Source organism: Bos javanicus, chromosome 11 (genome assembly GCF_032452875.1).
Source record: "Bos javanicus breed banteng chromosome 11, ARS-OSU_banteng_1.0, whole genome shotgun sequence".
Taxonomy (NCBI): Eukaryota; Metazoa; Chordata; class Mammalia; order Artiodactyla; family Bovidae; genus Bos; species Bos javanicus.
The window spans coordinates 89190880-89217186 of NC_083878.1; positions in this window are offsets into that span (position 1 = coordinate 89190880).

Sequence of the window (26307 nt, forward strand, 5' to 3'; positions counted from 1 at the left end):
ACTGTTTCCCCATCTATTTCCCATGAAGTGATGGGACCAGATGCCATGATCTCAGTTTTCTGAATGTTGAGCTTTAAGCCAACTTTTTCACTCTCCTCTTTGACTTTCATGAAGAGGCTTTTTAGTTCCTCTTCACTTTCTGCCATAAAGGTCATGTCATCTGCATATCTGAGGTTACTGATATTTTTCCTGGCAATCTTGATTCCAGCTTGTGCTTCTTTCAGCCCAGCATTTCTCATGATATGCTGCTGTTGCTGCTGCGGCAGCGCTTCAGTCGTGTCCGACTTTGTGACCCCATAGACGGCAGCCCACCAGGCTCCGCCATCCCTGGGATTCTCCAGGCAAGAACACTGAAGTGGGTTGCTGTTTCCTTCTCCAATGCATGAAAGTGAAAAGTGAAAGTGAAGTCGCTCAGTTGTGTCTGCCTCTATGCGACCCCATGGACTGCAGCCTACCAGGCTCCTCCGTCCATGGGATTTTCCAGGCAAGAGTACTGGAGTGGGTTGCCATTGCCTTCTCATGATGTAGTCTGCATATAAGTTAAATAAGCAGGGTGACAATATACAGCCTTGACATACTCCTTTCCCGATTTGGAACCAGTTTGTTGTTCCATGTCCAGATCTAACTGTTGCTTCCTGACCTGCATACAGGTTTCTCAAGAGGAAGGTCAGCTGGTCTGGTATTCCCATCTCTTTCAGAATTTTCCACAGTTTATTGTGATCCACACAGTCAAAGGCTTTGGCATAGAGGAAAAAAAAAATCTCACATTGAATGGAGAGAGGAGCAACCATTTTAGAAGACAGTTTATTATGTTCATATAAACATTCCTTAGTCTATGCTCCAGCAATTCTAGACATACACTCAAGAAAAGCATTTGCCTGTAAACCACAGAAGACATGTGTGGCTGCTGCTGCAAGTTGCTTCGGTCGCGTCCGATTCTGTGCGATCCCATAGACGGCAGCCCACCAGGCTCCCCTGTCCCTGGGATTCTCCAGGCAAGAACGCTGGAGTGGGTTTCTATTTCCTTCTCCAATGCACGAAAGTGAAAAGTGAAAGTGAAATCGCTCAGTCGTGTCCGAATCTTAGCGACCCCATGGACTGCAGCCTACCAGGCTCCACCGTCCATGAGATTTTCCAGGCAAGAGTACTGGAGTGGGGTACGATCACCTTCTCCAAGACATGTGTGGAATGTGCATTAAATACTCCTGATGACAGCAGAGATCTAGAGAGAAGTAGTGAACCAAGAGGGCAGGGCCTGAGTGAAGTCTGGTATATAATCAACCAGATTATGTGGAGTATAATTGGGAGTATAATCAACCTTTAAGGATAAATGTAAGCATAATAATAGTAAATGCAAAGAGAGGTTTCGAAAGATTCTGTTCATCATGAAGTTAAAACAACTATGAAATTTAAAACCACACGGTAGTAGTATTTAGAGAAGCAAGAGAGTTATGTAAAAAGAAAGGAAGAAAATAATGATCACCCTGAGAGAGAAGAAATGGTTACCTAGAGTGATAAATGCAAAGAGGTAGGAGGGGAAATGATGATCAAATGTAGGTTATTGGTCAGGTGCTAATGTTTTGTTTTTTTACTGGGTTATTGGTTTTGCTTTATCTTATTCAACAAACTAAACAAAAATGATGAGCCATGCATGAACAAATGGTGATGTCCTAAACCAATGATTGCAATTAATGCAAACCCTGTGCATTAATATCTAAAAATATTTAAATTTAAAAAATAAATAAAGACATACATAAGCAAAAAGGAAAGATCATTTATGGAAATCATTCATTCTGTTAACAATAGGACAATACAACTATAAGCATATTGTTTTATCTCTTTCCAGAACTTTTGCCTACACCAAAGTTGTTCTTTACGCTTGTTGTTCAATTTCTAAGTCATATTTGACTCTTTGTGACCCCATGGACTGCAGCACACCAGACTTCCCTGTCCTTCCCCATCTCCCCCGGAGCTTATTCTTGAGTCAGTGATGCTTTCCAACTATCTCATCTTCTGTTTCTCCCTTCTCCTCTTGCCCTCAACCTTTCCCAGCATTGGGATGTTTTCCAATGAGTCGGCTCTCATCAGGTGGCCAAAGTATTGGAGCTTCAGCTTCAGCATCAGTCCTTCCAATGAATATTCAAGGTTGATTTCCTTTAAGGTTGACTGGTTTGATCTCCTTGCAGTCCAAGGGACTCTCAAGAGTCTTCTCCAGCACCACAGTTTGAAAGCATCAATTCTTCAGCATTTAGCATTCTTTCTGGTCCAGCTCTCACATCCATACATGACTACTGGAAAAAACGATAGCTTTGATTATATGGACATTTGTCAGCAAAGTGATGTCTCTGCTTTTTAATACGCTGTCTAGGTTCGTCATGGCTTTTCTTCCAGGAAGCGAGCGTCTTTTAATTTCATGGCTGCAGTCACTGTCTGTGGTAATTTTGAGCCCAAGAAAATAAAATCTTAGAGTGGTTATCATCTGCATATCTTAGGCTATTGCACTGAAACATACTATATTTGAAACATTTATATATTGTTTTCAGTTAATATCATGTCAAAATTATGGTTTGTTTTTATTTTGTTTTATTATTTTCAATGTTTCTGTCCCAGAAAGTAGATTAGAAAGGTTTCAATTCACATGAAGCTGCAGGACTCCTGTTGACAAGTGTTGTTCTAAAGCCTTGCAGAGCTCTGTGAGAGCCCAGACTGAGCAGGAAAATAAATCCTGTCTGGAATCATAATTCTCTCTGGTCTTCTTCACATGTGATGTATTTTGCATATCCTCAGAGGAATCAGTCTCTTTGGAATTTGCACATTCATCTTCTCCTGCAGGAAGAAGCTTGTTCCATCCCCTGTTTCTGGCTCTCATACCACCTGTTTGGTTTCTATACATATTTTTAACATAAAATCCCATTCATTGCTTATGTTCTTTGCTCCTGGTGACTGGAAGCCCCATGAGGGCAGAGCGTGGAGCTTCCCATGCTAGCAGAATGCATTTTCTCTAGCATTCACAGTCTAGCAGAGCTTGCTCATTTGGACCCTATGAGTGTCCCATAATAATTAGTGAATTTCTGTGGAGGAAATACCTCAAAGAACAGGTCAGCTGGTTTGTAAAAATCGCCTGACACCAACTTGATAGGTGTGGTCATCTGCAGCCCGAATAGAAAAATTCTCCTCTGATTTCTGTTACTGGAAAAAGTAAATCTGGATTACCATGGCTGGCTTTCTTGCCTTTGCTCTCAAAACTTTTTTCTAGAACTAAGAAATTGAAATTCACAAGAAAAAAAATGTTTTTTTTTCTCAGTTTGATGGCCCAACAATATTTATTGTTTCAAGTTTTTATTTGTATGGTGATTTTTAAACATTTATGTATTTAAAAAATTTAACACCAAGAACATTTTGTATTGGGGTATAGCCAATTAGCAATATTGTGATAATTTCAGGTGAACGGTGGAGGGACTCAGCCACACATATATATACATGTGTGCGTTTTCCCCCGACTCCTCCCTCCCATCCAGACTGACGTAACACTGAGCAGAGTTCCATACAGTAGGTCTTTGCCCGTTGTCCGTTTTAAATACAGCAGTGGGAACATGACCTTCCCCAAGTCTCTAACTATCCCTTCCCCTTGGCAACCCTAAGTTCGTTTTCTAAGTCTATGAGTCTCTGTTTTGTAAGCAGGCTCATTTGTATCACTCAGTCATTAAAACAATGAAATAAGGCCATTGGCAGCAGAATGGATGGCCCAAGATTGTGTCATAGCTAGTGAAGTGAGTCAGAGAGGGAAGGTGAAACATCATATGACATCCTTACTGTGGATCTGAAAAGAAATGATAGAAATATGTGGTGATTTTTAAAACACTTAGAATATAGTTTCTTTGTTTATAGCTGGCAGGTTCTGAATTGGGGGTTAATTTTCCTTGAGGAAAAAAAAAAAGCTTTTAGAAACTATTAAAGTTTTTCTTGCATTTATTTTAACAGGGCTAAGATAATATTTTTTCCTTGTCTTTGAATAGGTAGAGAGCCATTTTCATTATTCAGAGGATCTAAGCAAAGAAAGGCAATGCCAAAGAATGCTCAAACGACCGCACAAATGCACTCATCTCACACGCTAGTAAAGTAATGCTCAAAATTCTCCAAGCCAGACTTCAGCAATATGTGAACTGTGAACTTCCTGATGTTCAAGCTGGTTTTAGAAAAGGCAGAAGAACCAGAGATCAAATTGCCAACATCCGCTGGATCATGGAAAAAGCAAGAGAGTTCCAGAAAAACATCTATTTCTGCTTTATTGACTATGCCAAAGCCTTTGACTGTGTGGATCACAATAAACTGTGGAAAATTCTGAAAGAGATGGGAATCCCAGACCACCTGACCTGCCTCTTGAGAAATCTGTATGCAGGTCAGGAAGCAACAGTTAGAACTGGACATGGAACAACAGACTGGTTCCAAATAGGAAAAGGAGTATGTCAAGGCTGTATATTGTCACCCTGCTTATTTAACTTATATGCAGAGTACATCATGAGAAACGCTGGACTGGAAGAAACACAAGCTGGAATCAAGATTGCCAGGAGAAATATCAATAACCTCAGATATGCAGATGATACCACCCTTATGGCAGAAAGTGAAGAGGAACTCAAAAGCCTCTTGATGAAAGTGAAAGAGGAGAGTGAAAAAGTTGACTTAAAGCTCAACATTCAGAAAACGAATATCATGGCATCCGGTCCCATCTCTTCATGGGAAATAGATGGGGAAACAGTGGAAACAGTGTCAGACTTGATTTTTGGGGGCTCCAAAATCACTGCAGATGGTGACTGCAGCCATGAAATTAAAAGACGCTTATTCCTTGGAAGGAAGGTTATGTCCAACCTAGATAGTATATTCAAAAGCAGAGACATTACTTTGCCAACAAAGGTTCGTCTAGTCAAGGCTATGGTTTTTCCTGTGGTCATGTATGGATGTAAGAGTTGGACTGTGAAGAAGACTGAGTGCCAAAGAATTGATGCTTTTGAACTGTGGTGTTGGAAAAGACTCTTGAGAGTCCCTTGGACTGCAAGGAGATCCAACCAGTCCATTCTGAAGGAGATCAGCCCTGGGATTTCTTTGCAAGGAATGATGCTGAAGCTGAAACTCCAGTACTTTGGCCACCTGATGCGAAGAGTTGACTCATTGGAAAAGACTCTGATGCTGGGAGGGATTGGGGACAGGAGGAGAAGGGGACAACAGAGGATGGGATGGCTGGATGGCATCACTGACTCGATGGACGTGAGTCTGAGTGAACTCCAGGAGTTGGTGATGGACAGGGAGGCCTGGCGTGCTGAGGTTCATGGGGTCTCAAAGAGTCGGACACGACTGAGCAAGTGAACTGAACTGAACTGAACTGAAGCAAATTTAATTTCCTTGAGTAATTATGTCTTTACCATCTATGTGGCTCTGATCTTCATCATAATTTTCTCTCCTCTTTGACCACAGATATTCCTAACCTTGCCTGCATCCTAGTGGTATCCTTTTAGCAGAGATTATATAAATTCCGCTGGTCTTATTGCATTATTCTCTCTGATATAAGTACCTTATCAATCTCTCCCAGAGCCTATCTATTTGCTCAGATGTTAGGTAGAAGTCATCAGATTAACATCTAGATTTGATTTTACAGTCTATCCTTATTCTACAAAAATCTCCACTGAGGGGATAATCAAGTTGGTCTAGTTCACTGCTCTGTCACCAACAACTTACACAGTAGGAAATGTCTGATCAAGTGATGATTAAGAAAAATTTTTCCTGCTTACCCTTTAGAGGCAAAAAGGTCATGCTTGATGGTGGGCTCAGCACCATGGAGAGGGATTTGGGTGCTTGAGCTCATCACGAACTCCCTCAGGTGAAGAGTCCAGATTTGTGGTTAGGACCCAGTACCTGAGAAAGAATGGGATTCCATCCATGACCTACATGTCAATGGTTTGGTTTTCTTGGCAAATTCATCTGACTGGTAATGGTAACATGCCTGTTTTCCTTCTTGGTAGGCGTTATGAGTTGTCATTTGAGGACTCTTTTTGAATTCTGTACTTAAGGCTTCAAATCTAGAAGTCACGAGCTCATTTCAGACATATTTATTCCCTACAAGTGTTTTTCTGGACCTAAACAGATGGTTTGGACACCACCCAGGCTAGTTTCATCCAGTCTTTTTTATATCGAAACAATATTTTATTATCTTGATGAAATTGTAGAGCACAACAAATAATGTAAATGCTATTTATTGACACTTAGAAAATTTCCATTTGAAAAAGTCACCAGAATTAATCCCTTCCAAGCATGTGACTATAAACCACTTTGTTGTCTCAGTAAATATGAATCATTCGCTGAAATATATCAAAGTTAATGGAATAGACCTTTCTATTCACTAATGACATCACTGATATTCTTCATTTAATCATTCAGCCTATAAATAATTGTTGAATGCCCATTATATAAGAGGCACTGAATTAGACACATTGAGAAGGACACAAATATAATTTGCAAAATAGTTTTTCCACCAAAGATTACAAAATGAGCTAAAAAAGAGAAGACTACAAATGCCAATGGCCCTGGGAGGACAGCACATCTTGACTTTCAGAGAATGTGAAGAAGCTAGTGTCCTAGTGCAGGGAGAAGATGATGAAGCCACTGCAAAGATCTGGACCCCATCAGTGCAGAAAAACAAACATCACTAATATGTGAAAAATGATACAAGTGAACCTATCTATGAAACAGAAACACTCTCAGACTCAGAGAACAAACTTGCCCTTACTGAGAGGGCAGGGGAAGGATGGATTAGGAGTTTGGGCTTAGCGGATGCAAACTGTTACATATAGAATGGATAAATGAAAACGTCCTACTGTAGAGCACAGGGAACTATACTGGGTATCCTGAGATAAATCATAATGGAAAATAATTTAAAAACAAATGAGTATATATGCATAACTGAATCACATTTTTGTACAGCAGAAATTAACACACTGTAAATCAGCCAGATTTTAATAAAAAATTAAATTAAAAAACCACAATAGCTCTTAATCTCTGAAAGCATTAGAAGAGTTCTTAGATCCCACTTTGAACAGATCATATCGTCAAAGAAAATATTAAATAAATATTAAATATTGATATTAAAGAAAGGATGTAAATAAGGGAATGTAGACAATAGAAAGCATCTATTCAGACATGTGACATTTTCCCACCTCTCAAATGTTACAGTTCAACTCAATTCCATGTTATAGTATAGTACTATTTCTAAGGTGTATTCAAAACCATATAATTACAACTCAGGATAGTAAAAAAATGCTATGTGTCATTTCCCCTCCTTAGTTAGATTCAATATGAGATTTTTCAAGAGTGTATCGACTGTTTTGCCAAAGAAAAGAGCCCTGGAGGTAACCATGGTGATGTGGGTCTCCCAGCATTGACCATCAGAGGTGTCTGCTGCTACACCAGCAGAGTACAATAACATGAGGAAAGAGAGGGAAACCAGCACAGGCCCCATTTCAAGGAAGCACAACTCTGAGATTTGTCTGCTTTTTATAAGGCTAAGAAACAATCGACCAAATGGTTTGAGAAAGTTGCCTTGGTGAATGTCACACGTCACCCTCTCCCTATGCGGATATTGATAAGGCTGCCATCCCGTGATCCATGTGTCTGCATGCCATCCCATGGTCAACTTGCTTCACATCTCTAACCCCTGTATCAACACAGCCCTCCACTAGCTATTATCTTGGCTTGTGAAGGCAATCTGTTTAAAAATATGCAGTTTCAGCTTCCATCCATTCCATGAATAGAGTCACGTTCATTAGATCTCCTAAGACCTTATTATTTTTTTTTCTGATGTATTAGTGTATTTGGATATGTGCATTATGGGAAAGATTTTTCTCTCTTCCCTTTCAAGGAAGACCTCCCTGAAAACCACAAAAAAAAATCAGAAAAAAGAAAAGGCTTAATGTCCCTGCAAGCCCATTTCCTAATTCCTGTCTGCTATATTTTTATTTAAAGTATTTGTGAACCTGGGATAATGTTTATTTTTATGATGAACACAGCTTGGGGGTAAAAATAAAAGGACAGTGTTCAAGTATTGTACTATTTCTTAAGTTCACATTCTTGTTTTTCAAGGATAAAATATAATTGAAAAATATTTTTAAAAGTCATTAATATTGTTAGTTCAGCCATTTACTGCCTTCTTATAATACACATGTCATTTTGTTTTTAAAGATCACTATAAGATAGATTATAAAAATTCATTCTCAAATGTAAACTCTAGAAGCTAGAATTAAGATGTCACCAGCCCATGGACAGAGGAGCCTGTCCAGCTACAGTCCATGAGGTTACAAAAGAGCTGGACACGACTTAGCAACTAAACACACAAAAAACAAAACAACCCATGAAGTGAGCTGCTTTGTGAACAGAGAAAGACATGGATGTTTTTATGATACGTTTTCCTTCTTTAAGCAAAGTGAAAGGGAAAAAAACTGATTAGCAAGAACGGTTTGATTTTCCAATGATTTTAAAAACTATCTTTTAAAAGAAAAATCTCTTAGTTCTATGAAATTGGCAGCTTTTAGTGGCTGCTAGGAAAAAAAAATCTAATAAGAGTATGTCAGTAGCCCAATTTATCTTCCAAGCATGTGAACATTAATCTACTCCTGAGCAAATGCCCTTGACAAGATTGCATTAGTTCAAGGGTATTAATGGTAAGAGAAAAATGACTTGACCACCATATATCCAGTATTTTCTTGTAATACTACAGCAAGGATAGGTACTATCACACAATTAAGTACTTGATTACACATTGATCTAGCATTTTCTTCCAGCTTTTTACACAATGTCATTTTTTCCCTTTCTCTTTTAAGGAACATATTTATAAAGTCCTTAATTGGAACTGTAGCTGATATTTGACCCTGTTCTTAGCATGGAGGGCAGTAACAGACACTTATAAATCCTCAGGGTTTCTTAAGATCAGTTCAGTTCAGTTCAGTCGCTCAGTCGTGTCCGACTCTTTGCCATCCCATGAATCGCAGCACGCCAGGCCTCCCTGTCCATCACCAACTCCCGGAGTTCACCCAGACTCACATCCATTGAGTCAGTGATGCCATCCAGCCATCTCATCCTCTGTCATCCCCTTCTCCTCCTGCCCCCAATCCCTCCCAGCATCAGAGTCTTTTCCAATGAGTCAACTCTTCGCATCAGGTGGCCAAAGTACTGGAGTTTCAGCTTTAGCATCATTCCTTCCAAAGAAATCCCAGGGCTGATCTCCTTCAGAATGGACTGGTTGGATCTCCTTGCAGTCCAAGGGACTCTCAAGAGTCTTCTCCAACACCACACTTCAAAAGCATCAATTCTTTGGCGCTCAGCCTTCTTCACAGTCCAACTCTCACATCCATACATGACCACAGGAAAAACCATAGCCTTGACTAGACGAACCTTTGTTGGCAAAGTAATGTCTCTGCTTTTGAATATGCTATCTAGGTTGGTCATAACTTTTCTTCCAAGGAGTAAGCGTCTTTTAATTTCATGGCTGCAGTCACCATCTGCAGTGATTTTGGAGCCCAAAAAGATAAAGTCTGACACTGTTTCCACTGTTTCCCCATCTATTTCCCATGAAGTGATGGGACCAGATGCCATGATCTTCATTTTCTGAATGTTGAGCTTTAAGCCAACTTTTCGCTCTCCTCTTTCACTTTCATGAAGAGGCTTTTTAGTTCCTCTTCACTTTCTGCCATAAGGATGGTGTCATCTGCATATCTGAGGTTATTGATATTTCTCCTGGCAATCTTGATTCCAGCTTGTGTTTCTTCCAGTCCAGCATTTCTCATGATATACTCTGCATATCAGTTAAATAAGCAGGGTGACAATATACAGCCTTGATGTACTCCTTTTCCTATTTGGAACAGTCTGTTGTTCCATGTCCAGTTCTAACTGTTGCTTCCTGACCTGCATACAAATTTCTCATGTTCCCAAATAGCTCTATGTGTTAGGGATGCCCAAGACTACTTTGAGGTTAGAGGACTTGCTAGAAATACGCACAGAACTCTGAAAAGATGTTGCTCTCGTGGTTGTGGTTTATTATAGTGAAAGAATACAGATTAACATGAGCAAAGGAAAAGGACACATATGGTCGCATCTGGGAGGATCCAGGTACAAGTTTCCAGTTACTCTCTGCCAGTGGAAGTTGCGTAGATGGCATTTAATTCTTTCAACAACAATGTGTGGCAACACTAGTGATGTGCAGCCAACCAGGGAAGCTTACCCAAACTTACCTAAGTTTGCCCAAGCTTCCCCAAGCCTTGCTGTCTAGGGTTTTAAGTGGAGTCAGTCATGTAGGCAGGCAGTGCTGTGTAACTGATGTAGGTTACACAGACTCCTGTCTGTCAGATGTCAAATTGACACAGCATGGCTCCCAACCTCAGGCAAACAAAGATACCCTTATCAGGCAGGGTTTTCCGAGGGCTTGGAGCTGGTCAAGGGTCAGTCCTGAAGTTGTTTACAATGTGAAAGACTTGGGAAACCCAGGCCTGCCACATTATCGCTTACTGCATACATCAAATATTTGATTCTTTAAATTCTCTTCTTTAGATACTAATTCTGGCTTTCAAGAGAGAGGAATAGAGGCTGAAAAGCCATCCCTAAATCCAGAAAAGCCATATCTCTTTTAAATCAAAGGCATTAGTTTGACCATGATGCTGATAATAAGGCAAATTTAGAAGTGATATTATAGGTAAAAGACAAACAGAAACAGTTAGGTGGCTTTAAATGAGATATTTACCTTACTAATTCAGTTGTTTGGGGCCAATACTCAATATCTGATCTTCTCTTTTCTACTCTTTAAAACAAATCCAACAGGCCTTCTTTGAAAATTAAATAAAAAACAATATAAGAGAAAACACTATTTCCAGTGCTTGGAAGACTACTAGGTTCTGTAGAAAGTATTAATACTATGAGGGCTAATACTACTGGCAGGAAGAGAAAAAACATTGAGAAAGAGTATATAGAATATTTTTATCATATTGCAAAACTTTTCGTATCATAGTGTATGTAGAAAGTGACCATGTGTTTAACATTGCAAGGGAAGGAGAGCTGCTGATAGAACTGGACAGGAGGCCCTTCCCTGCCATACCCTGCCTGGTCTGGGAGACAGCTAAGGCAATCAATGTCTTGGCCTATCTGTAGCCAGTTATGGGTGCATGCAGTGACAAGTTTTGTATGTAATACTCCCGAGAAATTTGCTGCACCTAAACTGTGATCAGACTCCACTGTCCAAGATGTGGTTATGACCGTTTCAAGAGTAAAAAGAGATGCTACCAAAGTATAAACAACATGTTTGACTCAACAACTTGCAACAATCCTATTGTCCACAACAGGCCACCTGTTCTCAAGGACATGCCCTAGCTTGGGAAGAGGGTCAATAAGAGGGAAGTAGGAAGGGGGAATGGAAATACAGTCTCAGTTCAGTTCAGTTCGATCGCTCATGTCCGACTCTTTGCGACCCCATAAACCACAGCATGCCAGGCCTCCCTGTCCATCACCAGCTCCCGGAGTTTACTCAAACTCACGTCCATTGAGTCAGTGACACTATCCAACCATCTCATACTCTGTTGTCCCCTTCTCCTCCTGCCTTCAATCTTTCCCAGCATCAGGGTCTTTCAAATGAGTCAGCTTTTCACATCAGGTGGCCAAAGGATTGGAGTTTCAGCTTCAGCATTAGTTCTTCCAATGAATATTCAGGACTGATTTCCTTTATGATGGACTGGTTGGAACTCCTTGCGGTCCAAGGGACTCTCGAGAGTCTTCTCCAGCACCACAGTTCAAAAGCATCAATTCTTCAGTGCTCAGCTTTCTTTATAGTCCAACTGTCACATCCATACATGACAACTGGAAAAACCATAGCTTTGACTAGACAGACCTTTGTTGGCAAAGTAATGTCTCTGCTTTTTAATATACTCTCTGGGTTGGTCATAACTTTTCTTCCAAGGAGCAAGTGTCTTTTAATTTCATGGCTTCTGTCACCATCTGTGGTGATTTTGGAGCCCAAAAAATAAAGTCTCTCATTCTTTCCCTTGTTTCTCGATCTATTTGCCATGAAGTGATGGGATCAGATCCCATGATCTTAGTTTTCTTAATGTTGAGTTTTAAGCCAGCTTTTTCACTCTCCCCTTTCACTTTCATCAAGAAGCTCTTTAGTTCCTCTTCAACTTTCTGCTATAGGTGTGGTGTCATCTGCGTATCTGAAGTTATTAATATTTCTCTCAGTAATCTTGATTCCAGCTTGTGCTTCATCCAGTCTGGACAGGAGCGAAAATGGATGGATAAATGCATACATCTGCTTATGAATTATTCCAAAAGAATAGGGATTAGACAGTTTAATGTCTTGATTTTTTCTCTTCATTAAAAAATGCTGCTGGCAATTTATAAAAATCTGATGTGAGATAGTTAATGCTGTTTAACAAAGCTTGTTTGTCATTGTTGTTTTTATTAGAGAGTTGAGCCATATTAGTATCTCTCAACTGTAGAGAGATAGAATTAGAATTAGCATTAGATTAGCATTAGAATCGGAGAAGGCTATGGCACCCCACTCCAGTACTCTTGCCTGGAAAATCCCATGGATAGAGGAGCCTGGTAGGCTGCAGTCCATGGGGTCACTAAGAGTCAGACACGACTGAGCAACTTCACTTTCACTTTTCACTTTCATGCGTTGGAGAAGGAAATGGCAATCCACTCCAGTGTTCTTGCCTGGAGAATCCCAGGGACGGGGGAGCCTGGTGGGCTGCTGTCTATGGGGTCGCACAGAGTCGGACACGACTGAAGTGACTTAGCGGCAACAGCAGCAGCATTAAAATCCCCTTCAAGGCTTAAAACAAAACAAAAAACAGACATCAAGAAAGCAAAATGATGACATTCAAAGCTCCAGCTTCATCACTGGATATCCTGACTTAATTGTTCAGACATGAGAAATCCTTCAAGGTCACCTTCAAGTTCTAACGTCCAGCTACTGAGCTAACACATCAGAATCCTCTTATTCCGCTATCGCTAAGAAACTTAACTATACAATAAACAGCACAGAGGAACTAACAAAATAGAAAGCAAATACTAACTTTTGAGTGAATGCTGGGATTCAGAGAGGTTTCCTACATTCTGAGAACAAATTCATTACAATTCTAGAAGAAGGTCAGAGTAAGGAAGTCTTCACAGATGAGGAAGTGCTTGAGCTCCATCGACGATATAAAGATCCAGGGGTTCTTCTAAGAACAGTGCATGTGGGCACTGAAGCTCAGTCACTTCAGTCATGTCCAGCTCTTTGGGACCCTTTGGACTGTAGCCTCCATGGGGTTCTCCAGGCAAGAATACTGGAGTGGGTTGCCATGCCCTCTTATAGGGGATCTTCCCAACCCAGGGATCAAACCCACATCTCTTATGCTGGCAGGCGGGTTCTTTACCACTAGCATCAACTGGAAAGCCCCCTAAGAAGAATATTGCAATAAGAAGACTTGTACACCACACATGATGACCAAACATCCCTGTTTACCTGGGACTGTCCTGGATTTCTTGCAGAAAATTGCACACTCCAGGAAACTCCTCACTCCTTGGTAAATAGATGCAGCCAGTCACTCTACACACAAGATTTTTCCCCTATAAAACTGAATATACTTTTGACTGAACTCCCTCATAGCTCAATTGATAAAGAATCCACCTGCAATTCATGAGACCCTGGTTCAGTTCCTGGGCCTGTAAGATCCACTGGAGAAGGAATAGGCTACCCACTCCATTATTCCTGGGCTTCCCTGTGGCTCAGCTGGTAAAGAATCTGCCTGCAATGCGGGAGACCTGGGCTCGATCCCTAGGTTGGGTAGATCCCCTGGAGAAGGGAAAGGCTACCCATTCCAATATTCTGGCCTGGAAAATCCCATGCACTGTAAGGTCCATGGGGTCATAAAGGGTCGAACATGACTGAGTGACTTTTACTTTCACTTCCAAAGTATATATAGACTTTGATAAGCACCCTCCAAACCAGTGACTCTTTTCTTGGCATCTCTTTATGGTTATCCTAAAACTAACCAACTGATTCCTTTAAACATAAATAAATACATAGATGAATAAATAAGAAAGAAAGAACAAGAGCTCTCAGCGTGGTAGGTATTTAAAGTCTGAGTTGACTACAGTCTCCAAGCAGGAGATGAATTAGTGCCAATATCCTCTCTCTTTAGGAAGCCACCGCATATCTGTGCATCTCTTAAAGTCATGGCTGTGTCTCTTGTTCAGAGAAATCTGCTTTCCAGGTGGATGATCCTTTTATGTCTCACGTGAAGACCAAGGACTCATCTCCCATGGGATCTAGCAATCCTTACGTTTTATTTTGTTCTCTATTTTTTTTTTAATTTGCTGACAATGTCCGGTTGTAGTTTTATATAGCACCACAGGCCAGTCATAACTTAATGTGTACTTTGAATAACATCAGTGCAGAACAGCCCCTGCCTTAAGACACTGATCAAACATACTAGTTAGGTTTCACTGGGTTTTGTTGCAATAATAATAATAATAATAATAATAAAGTGCGTGCTTTACAAAAAATTACTTTTTTTTCGGTTGTTTTTATGTTTTTTTTTTGGCTGTGCAGCTTGTGGTATTGATCTCAGTTCCCCCACTAGGGGTTGAACGTGGGCCAGGCAGTGAAAGCCCACGATCCTAACCACTGAACAACAGGCGAACTCCTACAGAAAATGAATCAGTTCATGGTTACATTGCTGAATGACTTCTGTGGCTTGCCTGCATTCCACTCTGCACATCTTCTTGTTGGTGGGCCCAAGCTTGAGAAGCAGTCACATGGGAACGTGCCACCTGTTGACAGAGGAAAGTACCAGAAAACTGAGGGAAACACAAAATGGATATAAGCTGTGGCTCGAATGAGGAATAGGACATGCTGGTTCGATTTAGTCGTATGGCCAATGACAACGCCAGTGGGGAGGAGACATGCTCTCCCTACACAGCAGGCACTGCAGGTCCCATGAGAGTGAGCCGGGACCCAAATTTTTCCAATTCTTTGTGACCCTGTGGAGTGTAGCCCACCAGGCTCTTCTGTCCATGGGATTCTCCAGGCAAGAATACTGGAGTGGGTTGCTATGCCCTCCTCCCGGGGATCTTCCCAACACAAGGATAGAACCCATATCTCTAACATCTCCTGCATTGGCAGTCAGATTCTTTACCACTAGAACCACCTAGGAAGCCCATGGTCTATGCTAGGTAGCTATTTAACCTACTTCAGCCTTCAATTCAGTTCAGTTCCATAGCTCAGTCGTGTCTGACTCTTTGCGACCCCATGGACTGCAGCACTCCAGGCCTCCCTGTCCATCATGAACTCCCGGAGCTTGCTGAAACTCATGTCCATTGAGTCAGTCATGCCATCCAACCATCTCATCCTCTGTCATCCCCTTCTCCTCCCACCTTTAACCTTTCCTAGCATTAGGGTCTTTTCTGTGAGTCAGTTCTTAGCATCAGGTGGCCAAAGTATTGGAGTTTCAGCTTCAGAATTAGTCCTTCCAATGAATATTCAGGACTGATTTCCTTTAGGATTGACTGGTTTGATCTCCTTGCAGTCCAAGGGACTCTCAGCCGGGTCTCCTGCTAATAAAAGATGGATTATAAAACCCACGTTATGTTGTTGGTATAATTCATGGGTATCATCTAAATGCACGCAAGTTTCTAGGATGAAGTGAACAGTATGTATTCTTTTTTCTCTTCTAGCAGATGTTCTCATGCATTTAGGAGCCCATAAGTTTTTAATGAATGTTGGGAAACACCTACTTGGCAGGACAGTTCCATCTTGGTTAACTAAAAACCAATTAGGTAAAAGAAGTATCAGATTGTGGGGTGCAGGTGAGAGTTGGGGAGGGACTGGATAACTCCAAGGTTTGAGACACACCAAACTGACACCATTTTAGGAATTCAACTGCAGTGATTGCTGCAATGCTACTGAAACACCACTGGTCCAGTGGAACCTGAGGAATCTCAGGCTGAAATTTACCGCCTACTTGCTTGGCATATTATTGAAGCTGGCTGAACCTCAGTTTCAATGACTTTAAAAAGAGAATACTTATGCCCACCTTGAAGAGTGATGAGGAACCTTACAGATTATGGAAGAACACCATATTGTAGTACTCAACAAATCATTAATTTTAAAAACAAGGCCCAGTTTTGAAAGCAAGTTATCACTCTATTTTCCATGTGTCTGAGGTCTGGAACCAAGATCCCCTACCTAGAGTTGTGCCGGCCAAACTTTTGAGCTGACTGAGTGGTTCTTGGAAATCCCGCTCAATATACTGGAATCTTAGCTTTCCAAAGGATTCCAGAACTCTTGTCTTGTAACCATTGGTTTTACTGTCTAAGAAAAATGAGATCCAGAGCAGGAAGCAGTTTTCCAAATTTCAGCTGGCTGAAAACAGAAGATTTTGGAAAAACAGGAACACTGATCTTATTATCTGGTGCCATTCCATCCTGTGCTGGCTTTCTAGAGGACTAATATTTCTCATCAGCCTGGTCTAAAGGGGCTTGCGATCCGGGAAAGGATGGGATAGGGAAATCCATCAGGTGACTTGAAAATGGTTAGAGCATCTACCCTCAGGCTGTGCCCAGCCATTACAGAAAGCATTTGAAAAAGAATTACTAATTTTTTACTTCTGACTGATGTTCATTATCTGGGGAATTAAAACACACATCCCTGGGGAGTAATGAGTATACTGGGAGGGCAAGAAAGCAAAGGGAAGCCCAGAATGTGGTCCCTAAAGGCTGCTGCAATGATGACTCCCCACGTTAGGGTACACTCAAGCCAGTGTACTTTCCGATCGTCTTCTGCAGAACGAAAAAGAGGGATTTCTCCCCCCCCCTTTTTTTTTGCTTGCCTCAGTCATACCACTAATTATTTAGTGGTCTTTCAAACCTTTTGTAATCTCTGCTCGAGAAAGCCCTGAAAGATATTAATTCTTAGCCATGTGCCTCATAAATGAAGGCCATTCTGCTGCACTTAATGACAAGGCTGAGACAGCAAGATGTCATTTGCTTTTTTCTCGGTTTTTAAATTGCTTTCTAAATGAACTACAGCTGTGAGGGCCAGGTGCTGTGATCCCTTTAGAAAGATCAGGAAATGATGAAATCCAAAATTTCAAAGTGTGATGGATGTCAGCTCCCGATTTGGTGTGTGTGAGGTCACCCCCGTGCACCTGGTGCCATCTCCACAACAGAATTACTTTTCAGTGGAGAAAAAAAGAGAGCGAGAGAGAGAGGGAGAGAGAGGGAGACGCACATGTCTAATGCGAGTGCAACAATAAGAGAAACAGTTTATAATTATCTCTTTGTTTGCTCCTCATCTAGATGGGGATGGTGAAGTGTGCCGTCTCCCCGCCCCCACCCTCTCTCTCATTATAGGTATCGCCGTGGCTGTGTTAAACACACAGTTTTTGTGAATCAGAGTCAGTGTGGTGGCAACGCAGGAGCCACTAGGAAGCAAGATAACAAGCTCCGGTGATGGGATCGGGGAGGGAAGGAGGAGAGAAGTGTGAGGGCTGGGGCGGGGTGGGAGGCAGGTTTCATTAAGACTCCTTTCACTTAATTGATTCACATCAGTACCTTTACTATGAGGAGCTCTGTTTGCTCTCTGGCACTCTCAGCCAAATCTGAGACTCAGCCAGGGCTGCCTTTAACGGTGGTCAACTGAGGTCAGGAGCCACCCACCCCTGCCCGGAGGACACCCCTAAGGACAGAGAGAGGCACGCCCCTCTAGACACTCATCCCTCCTGCCAGCTTGAGGTGAAATCAATTTGTGAGGCCCTGTTCTTGCAGCCAGCCAGGAAATAAGCAGCGATTGTGCTCTTTCTCTCCAACCCTGACCCCCCAGGAGACGTAGCTGTCAGAGCTGGAAGGCTGCCAGGGTCAAGCCCATTTTCTCTGGGACAGCTGCCCAGTCTGTGCCTGGTGGGGGGCTCCTTGGACTCCTGCCTCCCTTCCCCTCAGAACAGCTCCCCGGGGCCCTGAACTTGACTGCCTCATGGGCAGGTGATACGGGATGAAGGGGGAAGCACGGCTGGGGCTTCTTGACCCTAAACCTACAATGTGCCCTTAGATAAGTTGCTCTGACCTGTGTGTGTGTGCCTAGTTGCTTCAGTCAGGTCTGACTCTCAGCGACTGTAGCCCACCAAGCTCCTCTGTCCATGGGATTCTCCAGGCAAGAATATTGAAGTGGGTTGTTATGCCCTCCTATTGAGTCTTAGTTCTTCAGGTCTGTAAATGGGGCAGGGGGTTGAAGAAATAGGCCATATTTTGGCCTATTTTGGATTGACTGACACTGTATAAGTAAAAAGTACACAGGAGAGTGTTTTTCACAAAGTTGCTGATGTGGAAATATTAATCTCCCAACACCACTGTCTCTGCTACTTTGTCCATTGGGTGCAACACAGAGCAGGAAGATAAGAGAGTGAGACTCCAGAGACTTGTAACTCCAAGTCCAGTCTTTTTAGACATCTGGTTTACTTAACTTCCTTAGCCTCTCTAGGCATCAGTTTCTCCATTGGTACTATGAGGACAATAGAAAATTCTACCTTACTTATCCTCACAGAATAAAATGAGATGCTACATGTCAAAGTGCTTTATATTATATATAGGGAGAAGCAAGGGGCTGAAGGGCCTTGCTAGGAATGTTGGTGTCCATGACTCCCCCCGCTAAATAGCAGCTACTTCCTTTTCTTTCCCAGTACCTAGCTGAGGATGCTGTTTCTCCATCATACTCACAACCACCCCAGCTACAATAAAAAGTACTAGGCAGATGTTAAGTGAATCCTGGGAGGAGTAAGGGATGATGAAAAGGATGAAGAAGAGGATGCTGATCCATCAAAGACCTGAAACACATCCTGATTCCAGACAAAAGGACAAGCTCTCCAAACCCAAGTGGAGGAATTCAGTAGCAGTCCCCTACTTGAGGAGTTAAGGAGAAAAAAAAAATAAAGTAATATACCATAACTGTAGCCCAAACAAGGAGAAATAGAGGTCTATATGAAGAGCAGAAGTTCTAAGTGTTTAACGGCCAATGGGTGTCTTGGAGTTCTTTGCCCTCAACAGCCTGTAAGTGTGGGGCTATAAGGACACCTTGTGCTGTGAGTACAGCTATCCATGTGGGATTCCAGAAAGGAGGCCTGGAGACACCAGACCCCCTCCACTCCCCAAAAGATGACTTCCTGTGGTTGTTACCAATTGCGTCAACAGGGAAACGGGCTCCTATGAAGCGTCCTTAATCTGGGAGGAGGCTGGTGTGAAGGAAGTCAGCAATGCTGCCTCCATTCATTCTGGAGTTTGCACCAGGATGACTGAAGGATCGAGAACAACAGGTCAACCAGTGGGAGCGGATGCTGTGCCCTGAGCTGTAGCTTCCACCCCCACTTGGATGCTTGGCCACCTCCCCTCAGCATTGCCCCACCGGCTGACATCACCACTTTCTCTCCTAAATCCCATTCTCTCCAGACCTCCGGCCAAGGTCTCAGTCCACACCTTTTCTACTTCGACAGGTACCTCTCCTTCTTTACCTAATCACAGGCTCAGTGTGGGAGGATGATCTTCCAGTTCATCCACGGTTAAATCTCCCTGCTTACCACCTTCTCTTCCATCCATGTAGCAGAATGAGGGTGAGCAGAGGGCTAAGTTGGTGCCAGAATGCACAGAGGCTTGGCCACTGGATCACCTGTTGTGAAGCAATGAGCTTGCCTCAGGTGCGACCACCCACTCTTTCTTCCACATTGGTTACAGATGACAAGGCGACCCAGGTTGAAAATAGACCTCAAGATCTTTGAACCCAGATGAAAAGACAGATAGCAACTCTTTCTCTTTAAAATTTGCAAACAGGTCTGTGCTTCCTACCAGGTGGATGCCAGACTTTGATGAAGACTGTTCTTTTCTTCTGGGAAAACCACCCCAAGGACCTTTGTATATGCAAATGCAGATCAAAGACTCTCTTCTGGAATGGATTTAAACTGCTGTGAATAACTGTGTGGAAGGTTCTGTTCCTAGGGGACAGAGCTGCATTTCTGTGGGTACCTTCTCTTTGAAAAGAACACTTCTTTCCCAAGTCCAGATTAAGACAAAGGACCTTTGCTTGAAAGTTGAAAATTATTGCTAGTTTTAGAAGAGATGGTGTATGTGTGTGCCATTTTGTGTGTGTGCAAATATTGGCCCTTGGAAAATTAAGAGTAGTGTATTTCCAAGATGGCTTAACAAATGTGAATACCTGAAGAGAAAAACTTGGAAAGAGAAGTGAAAGAACACTACTTAATCTAGATTTGGAGACAGAACTACAGTGCCCATACAACTTCTAAGTTTTAGTTTTGGAGGATAAATATTCTCCCCCTTATCCTTCATGCTAAGAGTCTCAGGTATATATTATGCTACTCTTCTTAGAGTTTGTATGCTCTGAATGATCAAAAATCTTTTGACATTGAGGTGCCTAGAAGTGAATGGCTTCTCAGGTGGCTCAGTGGTACAGAATCTGTCTGCCAATGCAGGATACGCAGGAGACACAGATTCAGTCCCTGAGGTGGAAAGACCCCTGGAGGAGGAAATGACAACCCACTCCAGTATTCTTGCCTGAGAAATCCCATGGACAGAGGAGCCTGGTGGGCTACATTCCACAGGGTCGCAATGAATCGGGCATGACCTAGCATACGCACGTATGAATAGTCAGCTCAACAAATACAAAGTAGAACTCAATGATGACCTTCACAATTATTTTAGAAATTATCCCTCTACTAATGCAGCCTGAGAATATGTCATCTTCCTTGGGCACCAAGTTTCAATGTTGCCTTACACTCTACTGACTAAATTCATGATCACACTTTTATTTATTTTTTATTTTTTTAATTTAAATTTATTTATTTTAATTGGAGGCTAATTACTTTACAATATTGTATTGGTTTTGCCATACATCAACATGAATCTGCCACGGGCGTACACGTGTTCCCCATCCTGAACCCCCTCCCACCTCCCTCCCCATACCATCCCTCCGGGTCATCCCAGTGTACCAGCCCCAAGGATCCTGTATCGAACCTGGACTGGCGATTCATTTCATATATGATATTATACATGTTTCCATGCCATTTCCCCCAATCATCCCACCCTCTCCCTCTCCCACAGAATCCAAAGGACTGTTCTATACATCTGTGTCTCTTTTGCTGTCTCACATACAGGGTTATTGTTACCATCTTTCTAAATTCCATATATATGCATTTGTATACTATATTGGTGTTTTTCTTTCTGGCTTACTTCACTCTGTATAATAGGCTCCAGTTTCATCCACCTCATTAGAACTGATTCAAATGTATTCTTTTTAATGGCTGAGTAATACTCCATTGTTTATATGTACCACACTTTTAAATATAGTCCTCACCTTTCTGAGATTAAGGTGCTTTCTTAGAATCAAGTATAATACATGATCGTCCACCATATTAACCTTAAGTTTTTAGCTTTATTTCCATCTGTTTTGATCTTGTGACTCAGGGCAGGGATTGAAGAAAGAGCCCTATCATTAAACTTTATTTACATTGGCATTGATGAATCGGCATCTTTTAGGGCAGAGCTTTTCATTCAGTTATAAGTCCTTCTGAGTTTACCATCATCCAGATGAGCCACCTATATTTAGGCCAAGATATTACTGGAGATCCTGCAAAATGCTCAAGTTCTGATCCAACAAGCTTCCCTGAAATACCCGTTTAAAATTCTGAAAAAAAAAAAAAAAAGAAAGAAATACAGTTATCACTTCATACATACATAAACATGATCTGTATGTTATGTTTACCCTAAAATGGCCATACACCCATATGTACACATGGAACTCACAGCAACTCTTTAAAGACAGAGAGGCATTCCCCCATCCTTAAGTGCCTTTTTTTACTTGAGAAATTTGAAGTTGCTGTTGATCCGTGACCACCAGAATCAGAATCCTCTGATGGCAGGCAGTCTGCCTGCATCCCACCACTTCTGCAATTTCTCTTCCAATACTCAGCTGACTTCAGACCCATTGCCTACTGCTACAGCCCCAAACTGTCACAAGACAGAGCCCAGCTTGTTAGATTTGTTCTAAACACTCCCAATAAAATATTCAGAACCACTGAATCTCAGAGACATCACTTTGCCAACAAAGTCCTTATAGTCACAGTTATGGTTTTTCCAGTAGCCATGTACAGATGTGACAGGTGGACCATAAAGAAGACTGAACATTAAAGAACTGATGCTTTTGAATTATGGTGCTGGAGAAGACTCTTGAGAGTCCCTTGGATTGCATGGTGATCAAACCAGGAAATCCTAAAGGAAATCAACTCTGAATATTCGTTGGTAGGCTGCTGCTGAAGCTGAAGCTCTAGTACTTTGGCCACCTGATACAAAGAGCTGACTCATTAGAAAAAGACCCTGATGCTGGGAAAGATTGAAGGCAGGAGGAGAAGGGGATGACAGAGGATGAGATGGTTGGATGGCATCACTGACTGGATGGACATGAATTTGAGTGAACTCCAGGAGATAGTGAAGGACAGAGGAATCTGCTGTGCTGCAATCCATGCAGTCGGACATGACTCAGCAACTGAACAACAAGAACATCGAATCTCAGAGATCGTAGTGTTTCTGAGTGCTCACCTTGCCCAGACTCCTCTACACTCCAGAACCCCCACTACACCTTGCCTCTTGGAGGGATAGCCCCTTCTGCCTTTCTACTGGCTGTGGATGGGGCTCAGGTTTTTACCTGTCTGGCAGGTAGTGGTTCCTCCATGTGACCATGGGAGGTTGCTTCTTCTTCCTTCTCCTGTGGGCTCTAGATCATTCCCAGCTACCTGCCCAGCAGAAGCCTTTCTACTATAGGTATTTGAAAAATTGCTTTTCCTCTCTTCTCCAGACACTGCTTCTCCAAATTGTTTAACCAATCCGCCAATGGCCCAGTTCTCAAACCACCTCGTGGGCTCCCCCCTCCTCTCAATGTGCTCCAGTTTTTCAACATCTTAAAATGCGACACCCATAATTAAACAGAATGCTCCAGATGTGGCTTGATTGGCACAAAATCATTTCCTCTTTTGTTCTGGACCATGTTGTTTCCTAATGTTGTTTACTGCTTTTTCTCTAATCGCTATTTCATGCTGGGGATACTTCTGATCCTGAAATCCCCTAAAGCCACGGACCTTTTGTTTTTTCCCTCCATGCCATGAACAGCCTCAGTTTTTCCCTGTTTGGGTCCCTATATTATTGGTTGCTTGGACTTAAACATAGGATTTCATATTTGTCCTTATTACAGTTCATATTGAGTTTTGCCCCATAACTCAATATGTTGAACTCTCCAACCTTCTGCACATTTGCTGTTTAATATTCCCACATCTAAAGGATGTGTCTTCTGTATTTTCAACAAAGTTATTGATTCTTTACCATCTCAGCCACCAAGGAAGCCCCTTTCATTCATGAAAATACTGAATAACATTAAAAAAAGAGTCATTCAGGCCATATTGACTTTCTTATTATTTCTTCTTTTTAGTATTCCTGTTTATCACCAATACCTTTTTGTGAAAGATATATCAGAGATTTCTACCAGTCAGCATTGTTTAAACCACCTTGGAGCACACAGAAACACACAAATAGCTTAGTTTCTTTTTTTTAATGTTTTTTTTTTTTTTAATTCAGGTAATAGTCACATAACATAAAACATGCTATTTTTTACCATATTTAAATGTACAGTTCAGTGGCACTAAGCACATTCACATTGTTTGCAACTCACCATTTCATTCATTAAACACAGTCCCCATTCTCCATTCCCACCCCACTACCCCTGGACTCTGGCATCTATCCATGTGCTTTCTGACTATGAACTTGACTATTCCAGGTATCTTGTGTAAGTGGAATCAAACAGTAGTGAATAGCTTAGCTTCTAATTGACAAAAGAAATCTGCCCCAATTGGAAGCAACCAGTGGAGGAAACCAGATGATAAGCTAAAATACTGATCTACATGGGCATTAAATATTTCAAATGTAAGTTTCCTTTAGAGGAAAAAGTTTCAAGAGACCAGGGATTATTTTTTTAAGGAGGTAGAATTTTAACCTTTCCAATAATTATGTTGCAAAAGACCCTGATGCTGGGAAAGATTGGGGCAGAAGAAGGGGATGACAGAGGATGAGATGGTTGGATGACATCACCGACTTGATGGCCATGAGTTTGGACACCAACTCAGTCCATTCCGATAAGCTCTTTGGGGGGCAACAATGAATAAAATAGACATAAATTCCTTCCCCAACAGAACTCACAGGCATGTACTGAAAGTAACAGTAATACAAATGTTTGTTTGGTGGGAGAGTAAACGTGTTGAAAAATAAAGCAGAAAATAGAGACTGAAAATGTTAGGGTAAATCAGGGTGCTTTCCACTGTAGATGGTAGCCTGGGGAAGACCTCACTGAAATGCTAAAGAAATAGGGTTGAGCTATCTTCATGGGGAGAATATTTCAGGCAAGGTGATCCCTAAGGCTCTACAAAGATACATGTTTTGGTGTCTGAGGGGTAGGGAGAAGGCCGACACGATGGGAACACAGACAGCAAGAGGAAAGTAGCAGGCAATTTTAGAGTGGTAGCATGTGGGCGCCCTGGAGTGGGAAATGGCAACCCACTCCAGTGTTCTTGACTGGAGAATCCCAGGGATAGGGGAGCCTGGTTGGCTGCCATCTATGGGGTCGCACAGAGTCGGACATGACTGAAGTGACTTAGCAGAAGCAGCAGCATGTGGGCAGGAGGTCAATCAAGCTAGCCTTATTGTCAAATTTCAGAACTTTGGCTTTTATTCCAAGTGAGAAGGGGAAGCATCACAGGGTTTTGGAAAAAAAAAAAAGAGTAGGATGATGTAATTTATAATTTGGTAAAATAATTCACAGGGTGGGGTTGAGAATAGATTGTAGGCGAGCAAAGGAAGAACCAGAAAGGTGAGTGAAGTGTTGTATCAGTTAGTGCTGCAGGATAAACACGCAGAAGCTGAACCAATAGTGTGCAGTATGACTCTACAAGCATGCAGTGTCCTTCTATGAGTCTGGTCGGGCTCATGCTGTCAGCTCTGGGACAGGTGGGTTCCTCCCTGACCTCAGACAGGCTCAGCCCTGTGTCTGCAGTTCACTGGCTGTGGGCTGGCCAAGCCGCCCTTGGCCGGAAAAACCGAGTTCTCATCCAGCTGGCTGGCCTGGCTTATCCATGCGGTGATGGCAGGATTTCAAGGGGAATTGTGGACTCAAGCTGAGGTTTTGAGTTAGTGTGTGGACACATTTTGAGCAAGTCAACCAGCATGATTCAAGTGTGTGTGAGGAGTGAACTTTACCTCTTTGAGCAAATGCAAAGATATATTGCAAATAGCATGAATACAGGGAAAATTGAAGATTATGGCTGTTATGTAACTGTTGGAGAGACAGAGTCTGTTGCAGTATGTAGATGAGAGATGAGAGTGGTTTTCAGAAGAGTAGCATCAGTGGAGGTGATGAAAGTTATTGGATTCTGGAGATAATTGAAAGGCAATGGATTTAGATGTGAGAATGAGTATAACAGAGAAAGGACTCAATGATAACTCAAGGCCTTCACAACTGGAAAATTAGAGTTGCTGACTCTCGAGACAGAGGAAATGGCAAGAAGAGCAGTTAGAGAAGGGCAATTAGGGGCTCTGTTGGGCACTTGGTAAGTCTGGGAATCTTATTACATTTTCAGTAGGAAGACTATCTTGGTATAGGTTTCAGATCAGTTGATATAAATGTGGGAAGTATTGCATAAAGACAGCATGAAATGCCATGGGAATTGAGGGACTTATCAAGATGGTGAATGTTAATAAAAATGAGGCAAGAGCAGAGGGTAGACCTCTGGGGGCACCCCAACACAGAGAGAAGAAATGAGTAAAGGAGACAGAATTGGAGAGGAAAAAGAGGAGCAGCGAGAGACAGAGCAAACAGAAGATGCTTCATGAGCGGAGGGAGGCAGGAGACAGGGCTGAGGAGCCACTGAGGCCATTCTAGGGAAAGCTTTGTTTTCAATACCAAGGAGAGGGATTTGGTTGGAGGGAAAACTAACTATGGCCTTTCAAGTAAAGTAGAAGCTTCTTCCTTGTCCTCATGGGCTGCAGACACAGTCTGAAAATCCCATTTGACCAGCCTGTTCCTGACCAGGACTGAATTTCCTGATTTCAGGGGGGTTTCACAAGGCATCATGGTCCTGATGGTGACCACTCCAAGGATCTAAAGTGATCTCTGATCATCAACGTATAACTGATGAGTCA